Source organism: Anser brachyrhynchus (assembly GCF_964034855.1).
Source record: "Anser brachyrhynchus genome assembly, chromosome: 2".
Taxonomy (NCBI): Eukaryota; Metazoa; Chordata; class Aves; order Anseriformes; family Anatidae; genus Anser; species Anser brachyrhynchus.
The window spans coordinates 30,350,845-30,358,829 of record NC_137695.1 but is presented as its reverse complement, the minus strand read 5'-3'; the positions used below and the strand labels follow the sequence as shown (position 1 = coordinate 30,358,829).

Sequence of the window (7,985 nt, the reverse complement as noted above, 5' to 3'; positions counted from 1 at the left end):
CTAGAAACAGATCAAGGAATAAACATTGACATTTATATGAGCCAATTGTTCTTCACATCAATACTACTACATTATGGTAGTATCATTCACTCAACCATAGTATACATAATGCCTGCTGATAAAAAAATTCTTTGTCCTTGGTGTACCAACAAATTTGTTTCTTCCTTCCAGTGTCCATCTTTGTGTCTGTCCTTAAATTATTAACAACTTATGGGGTACCTCCTTCTCTGAATATACAAAAACTGGCTGCCATTTATAGTGTTAGCACAAATAGGAATATATTTTTTTTCATAATCATATTTTTAAAGAGAAATATAAATATCTGTATGGTAAAACTGTTATTGTTAATGAAGCACTTTGATTTAAAAACAGAGCTGTCATTTCTTGAAGTGAATGTCCATAGTGAATTTTAATACCTAAGTATTTCTTTCAGTAATCAGTGGAATTTACAGGAGAATAGGTGTTATTTTCTACATGAAATTTATCACTGTTATTGTTTTAATTATGATAAATATCAATAAAATGGAACCGTGGCTTGAACATGTCAAAACACAGGTCCAAGTCTATTCAATGTTTTGTTCAGTTGCACTATTTAGCGATATTCCTCCAATGACAGTAACACATTCCAGCTGCCTTTTCATGAAACCTTTCTTTCTCATTCATCTTTTTGTCTTCTTGGCAAGAAATATCCCTAATGGTGACTTTCCCCAGCCTTTCACTGACCAGGATAAATGGCAACATCAACCAAACGTTTTTTAGTTTAAGATTATTTGTTCCCCATATTGTGTAACAGATAACAGTGCAAAAGGTACTTTGCATTGTAGTAGCTAGAATATTATCAAACTTTTTTTTTTTTCTCTCTGAAGTTAGCTACTTTTTAGTAGCAATGTTGCTTGTACACGTATTCTTCATATTCTTTAAGCATATTGCCACTTTGCCAATCCAGAACGCACATTTGAAAATGGCAGGTAGAATTTAGGCCACTGATACAAATACATGGGTCCCTACCCAATTAACTGTATCTATATTTCTAGTTGTTCATACTTCTAATACTCCCAATATTGTTCAAAGCCCTTGAACTAAATGAAAACTTCAATTCAATGGAGCAATAACGTTGTTCACAGAGTAGATCAACTTTTAGAGACTAACCTGTACAAATATTTGGGCAAGTCTCACGATGCATCAGATACAGAGAAGAATACACATATACAAGCATGAACTCTCTCTATGATTTGAGTTTTTCTTCAGCCTAATCAGTTTACACCAAAATTAAACAAATAGGAAAATGGAATGCAAGAAGCTAAAAAGTCATGCACCATTAAGTAAGTTAAATAGTTTTTTCAGAAATGCTAATTTCTTCACATAACATATGCTGTGGGTTTAATTTAGTATTAGTTATGCTGTTAAATTGACTGAAAATGTATCATTCTACCTTAATAACCCTATTTCAAGTGCAAAACACATCCTTAAATGAGGAACCACAAGTGATACTTCAATAATGTAGTACAGACATAGACTACAGAATTAATGTATATTTCAAATGTTCATAAAATTTCTAAACATTTGTAAATTATAAAATGCTAATATGGTTTTGATAAACAAAAAGATGTAATCTTTTTCAAAGTTTCACAGATCATATTGTATTTCAAACAAAATTCCTCTGTGTAACCTTGGCTAAATACTTTCAAGTTTAATTTAGTTAATTTGAAGATAGTCCAACTTACTTCATAAATCTGTGAAATGTACAGCTGGTATGATGTACATGTACATTTTTTTCCTCTTATCTGTTTACCTATTACCTACAGAAGAGCCACATAACAGGTATGCAAATTAATACATGGGAGATAAGGCTATTCCCTCAATTCACCACTTTACCATATGGAAATAAAGATCTTCAGTGCTGAACGATTGCTCACCCTAGGGCTTACAGACAATTGCTTTATGGCATGTTTCCACATGTATTGTTGTTGTTTTAGAGTAGTTTTTAATAAAGTTTAATTACATAATAATAATTGTATTTATATATCAATATAGATTTCAAAAATCTTGGAAACACTTGTTGTAGATACCAGAAAGTGTTTTCTACCATTTCCTTTTCCTTTTTTGTTGTTTCCACATTATAGAACTACACCAAACAGCCATGTCTATAGATAATGTCAGTTGGTATACTTCCAGGCCTGTGGTGGAGTTGGCTTAGTCCTGTTCCCAAACTGGCTAAAACCTGCTCTTTGCAAGCTCTGCTCCCCATACCCAAGAACCACCGCACCCATGCTCAGCTCTTCACACAGTTTCTCCTCCTCCTTCATCTGCCCACCTAGGCCTGGCCCCAGACATCAGCACCCTACCCTTGACCTACCCCACCCTCCCCCCCCAACTCACCTGCAGAGCCTGTTGGTATTCATTTGGCAGATGAAAGCTTGGGAAGCTTCATGACTTTGGAACTATAGCATGGGGCTCAGGGCTGGCCTTATCACGCTGTGAAACACCACTGAAACCAAGGGGATTTCTTCTACTGTGTGTAAAGCATGTACAAGGACTTTCAAGACTGGGGTCTTACGTACTACATAAGAGTGGAAAAGGAAAATGGAAATCTTTTCAGTGAGCCTGTTTGCTTAGTAACATAAAGCGTTATAATGAAAGCTCATTCACATCATTGTAATTTTCTAATGTTTTATACTTTAGTCTTATTTTTCATAGTAGTTTATCTCATTTATCCATTTCAATTTTTTTATGTTATTTCTTTTTTTGTTGTTGTCGTTGCCTGTTTATTATTGGCATATATTTTTAGTATTTTTCCTTTGGATTTTTTTTTTTTTTAATTGACAAGATTTCATCTCTGTTTGTTAAAGAGAACCAGCTGTTTTCTTCAAGGATAATTTTCTGAAGCTGTTGTGCGCCATAATTACACTGCAATTACACAGCAATATCCATAAAAGCAGATGAGGATTCTATGTGTCCTTCTGACTCATTAGAAGTTACAAAAATGATGGATGCAGTCTTTCCCAGCTTGACTATTGCCCTCTGTTGGCAAACCCAAGTCCTCTCATATCAAGAAAGAGCTAAAGCAAGGAATAAGAGAAAACATTTGAAAGGGGATTAATTTCAGTTTTGGTAATGGGAGCAGTGAAATAATATTGAAGTTGAAAAATATTTTCTAGCTATATTTTATGGAGAACACTTTTAAAGCTTTAGTTAATGTTAGCAATAAATCAACATTATATAAATTTAGCACTCCATTTTCTTTTTTGTTTGTTTGTTTTTGTTTTTCTTCTTATAGGTCAATAACTTGAGCAATTACTCACTTTTCAGATCAATTTAACATTTATGTAATTTTCTTATGAAAACCTTTAAACAATTGCTTGTTTTTAAAGATAAAATCATATTCTTTTTAGTTCTCTTTAGTTGTTATGAAGTGAACTAGTTTGCAAGAGTCAAAATATGTGCCTATGACTTTAGAATACCTTAGACATTAATGTTATAGTTGTGGATATAAATAAAACTGGAGAGTTTCTTTTTTCTTTCAAACTAGATCTAATTCCACCTGAATCAAAGTCCAAAAATAATTTCAGTTTAAAATTAGTTCTCAAATATTTGAGATGATAGAAGAGATGAATTTGGACAGGGGAGGAGGGAAGTTGAGGAGAAGCTTGTTTTTGTTTTTTGTTTTTGTTTTTGTTTTTTTAATAATATCAACTCAGATGAGCTATTTAGTTTCCTAGATTCATTTTCTGCTTAGGGGTTAGCTTGGTGATTCTTAAAGATCCTCCATGATGAGCCAAAGACAAGAAAGGTATTGACTTTCAATGGACTCTTCGCTCCTGTCACAGCAGTCACTGAATTGGATTTGACCTTGATTTGTTAAAGGTATTTGGATAGGGGAAAACTTCAGAAAACAAATGAGTTTCATTAAGGCCTTGTGAAGCTTAATGTGAACTTGCAAGTGAGGAGAGGCCTATCAGCACATTAGTTTCTCTCGCATTCTTTCAGTTTCAACCAGAATTAGATTCTGATAGGGTTTCAAAACATTTACTTTGGCATGGGCAATGGACAAATATTCTGTTTTTGTAGCCAACTGGTTTACCAAAGCATAAAAGGTGATTATTAGTCCTCTAGTGACTATCAGCAAACAAATCCTGTTTAAACATCAAAGTTAAACAAAACTCAGTTTAGACAGTTGATCCTGGGGAAAATAAATAAATAAATAAGCGAAGTGAACATATTTATTTTGTTATATTTCTAGCTGTCATATCATCTACAATGCAACTCTTATCTTCCAGATTTTTTAGATGCTCAAGATTAAAGGAATTCCTTTAACTCCAGGTAATGACCAGACTTTTTAAAGCTAACACAACACTAAATTTGCTAATGTTATCAGTTTAGAGGTATTGATAGCTAAGGCAACTTCATAGGTCAGTTACTTCATGTTTAGCATCACCAACTTGAGCTGAAATTATTTTGTCACATCCCTCTGTTTTCAGAAACAAATCATTAATATTTCTGATAATGTTTTCCCCATGATATTAGACTTGCATACTAAGAGACAATGAACTTGGTATGAGACCTACATGAGGAAAAATAGAACTTTGGACAGATACTATATTTTTAAAATTAGGAACCAGCTGTCTTCATCCACTGCAAATGTACTGGCAATTTTCTGTTTCTATGTAGGGCAGTGGTTCTTTCAATATATAAGATGATTGCATAATTACAGGACTCAGCTTTCCTTCCATCTAGTGATTATTGACTGAACTGTGTTGATTAGCTTTCAGTAAAAGACAATGGTTCTGCAATTATTCCCCACAGCTCAAACCAAGCAGTATGTTTCTTTGTTATGAGAAACACCTGATGAAGCGTAGTGTAGGAGTCATAGCTTTTAATCCATTATCTTGTAGAATAGAATGTAGACCAATTTTGATGTTGAGTGAATTTTCTGTAGTTCCTTTTCCTTTTGCTCCTACAAACACTTTTTATTAAATACTTCACTTGTGGAGTTTTCTTTTTTTAAGCTTAGTTATTTGCAAAAATAAAAATAATAAATAACCTATACAAAACAATATAAAACATCAATAAATTAAATTTGGTAAAATTTAATTTAAGACGCTATATTCACAAATCTGTCAAATCTTCAGTAATAAACCAGTAAGAGTCACTTATCTTTGCAAGCTCTGAATACTTTTGGTGTGGTGTGCACTTAAAGCATAAGTATATAGGAAATTAGAATTCAGCTACTGATACTATGATATACTTTAAAATGTTGTAGAGAACACAAGAGCAATCTATAAAAAAAAAATCTTACTGGTTCATATGTAACTAAGAAAACATATACAACAGTTAGACTTCTCACTTTTCTCCACTTTTACAGAAACTAATTTTTAATTGTATGAAATTAAAACAAGAATATCATCTATATGGACTCATAAAAATTAGAGCTGAAAAGAGGTAGATCCTAAAGCCTATTTAACCATCAGTATCTGATGTAGTATGATACAACATTTAAATGCAGTCTTTTTAACAAATACTGGGCCGTGTTTGCTGGCTTCTAAATTTTCCTAAATGCTCATTTAATTTTTGTTGTCAAATAAAAGGTTGTATATATCTAATTACAAGAAATATAAGAAAATAGACTGGGAGATATATACTCTGGTTATTGTATAAGGGACCAGCAAGTGTCTTTGCTTCAGAGATGAGGACACACTATCTTACTTTAAGTATTGTGGGAGTGGAAGTTCAGGCTCACTACCAAAGTAGGTGATATTTTAGCTTTTCACTGGGATTAATATATGAACAATACAAGAGGTTTCTACAAAACCTCTTACAGAAAACTCATAGTGCCATTTAAATATTAGAAATTTGTTTTGAAAGACTGCTTCTGCATTCCTATACCTGAAATTCTCAGTGGAAATAGTTTGAAGATAGGAGTGGTAAAAAAAAGTGCCATAGGCTTAGCTGTTATATGTCCCTGCAAGTCAGTTGACTCAGAACAAGAAAATGCCAGTTTTCACTGGATGAAAATATAAAGGTGTTCCCAGATAATTATATATTTTAAAACTATCATTTACATCCATAGTATACCTAATTATAGATTAAAAATGAAAGATAACTTTTAAACCCTTTTAAAAGATTGTTTTAGCAGTACTAGCAATGACTCTTCCAGATGCACGACAATCTGGATGCCATTCAGTAGTTCAAGATATTCTCTTAAAATATTTTACTTTTCCTTTTGAAGGTACATAATTCATAGCAAATTGTTTAGTAAACTTTGCCATCAGATTATTTTCAGTTTATTTTTAAACTCTTTATTGCACTGGTGTTGCGTGTTCTACTATGTTATATGTATGTACAGTACATTGCTCACAAACACTATTAGTTTCATTACTTCTGATTTAGGATTAAGATTTGTCTTTTAAATTCACAATTTCTGTCAACTTCAATCATTTTCTGCCTGCCTTTACACGTAAGATCAATGCTGTTAGAGTTCAGGTTTCTGCGAATGTCATCCTGAAGTTGATGGTATTTCTGGTTCTTTATTGCCTTCTGACATATCAGTACACTTATGTACAATTTTTCTCCAGTGCCTGAGGCTCAGTTGACTGAAGTGGTCCTTCAGTTGCATTCTGTCATCTGTGTGTTGACCGTGACCTTCATGGTTTATTTATGATTAGGAGGTTATGTCCTTCCTTACTCTAGCAATGGTATTTTAGCGTAGTCCTTTATATATATTTTTTTTAACTCCTGTAAATAATTTGCAAACTTGCAGACTCCCTCTCTGCAATATTCTCCAGTAAATAATAAGAAACTGTGCTGGACTTAAAATAAATAAATAAATAAATAAAATAAAATAAAATAAAATAAAATTCTTCAGCTATATTCAGCATTCACATTTTCAACTGTCCTGCAGAATCAAACCAATAATGAATTATTCTGTCTTTGCCATCTCCAGATCATATCACTGTACTATGAGTTCTAAGATGAGGTCTTACCATTAAGTTTTTTATGATCTGATAAGAAATCTGCTCAATTATGTATCACCTGCCTGGGAGTGTACGTATGCATGAGTTCTGTCTTGTAGATACTGAAAAGAATCAAGCATGAACAGTTTATGACTGGATAAGACCTTTTTAAACTTTGAGTTTCTACAGTTGATAAATACATAAACTTCTGCATAGATGTCATTAGTTTTTCAGTCTATGTTTAGTGTTAACTGCATTTGAAGTTTCATCTGGGATTTTTGCTGCTGTTTAAACTTACACCATAACTTGAGAAATAATACTTCCTGGGACAAAAACCCTCAATTAAATTAATAACATAATTCATGTCAGTAAAGATAAGACAAACTTACTTTCTAGTGTATTAGACCAGGATTGTTCTTTCAACACCACAGAAAAATGATACTAGCCTAGCATCAATAAAAATTGAGCAGATCTACAAGCTGAAGGTTACGTGTCTGCTTAGGTAAATATGAATAGCTTCTCACATTTGCATTTTCACAGAGATGTGATATAAGAAGAAAAATCTAAAACAAAAAAATCTACATGGATGTCCTAGAAACACATATTTCCATAGAGATAATTTTTGTAAGACTGGTGGATCATATCTTTCTTAAAGCCACTTCAAAATTATTGCCTGTAGGGATAGGCTGTTCAGCTAACACTAGTGTTAAGGTTTTTACCTAGGCATTTTTTCGCATGCAGGTATTATTACTACATCCTCTATGCTATGCTTCATAGAGGTGTTCTGCATTTTCTTCAGCAATTTTGAAAGCAAACTAACCTTCTAGGTAATACTAAATAAGCTGATCATATTGCTGCTATGTTTGTTCTGTTCACTGCTTCTAAGTCCATTAGGGCAATGACACCTAAATCTTGCCTCTCCCTATATAGAGCATTTCATGACTTTAAGTCTGATGTGGTTTCCCTAGAGGTGTAAGTACTCATGGACTTAAATATAGAATCATAGTACTTTGCTGAAGGCCTCTAGCACACACT

General features: G+C 32.9%; 1 protein-coding gene across 2 annotated transcripts in view; it reads right to left on the bottom strand.

Annotated features, from left to right (window-relative positions):
• LOC308190308 (uncharacterized protein) overlaps positions 1-7,985 on the bottom strand; it is a 373,068-nt gene that overhangs the window by 45,403 nt on the left and 319,680 nt on the right. For both annotated transcript variants that reach the window (XR_013947059.1, XR_013947060.1), the window contains one exon: positions 2,380-2,560. The gene's annotated coding sequence lies outside the window, so the exon portion shown is untranslated. The remainder of the gene's footprint in view (positions 1-2,379; positions 2,561-7,985) is intronic.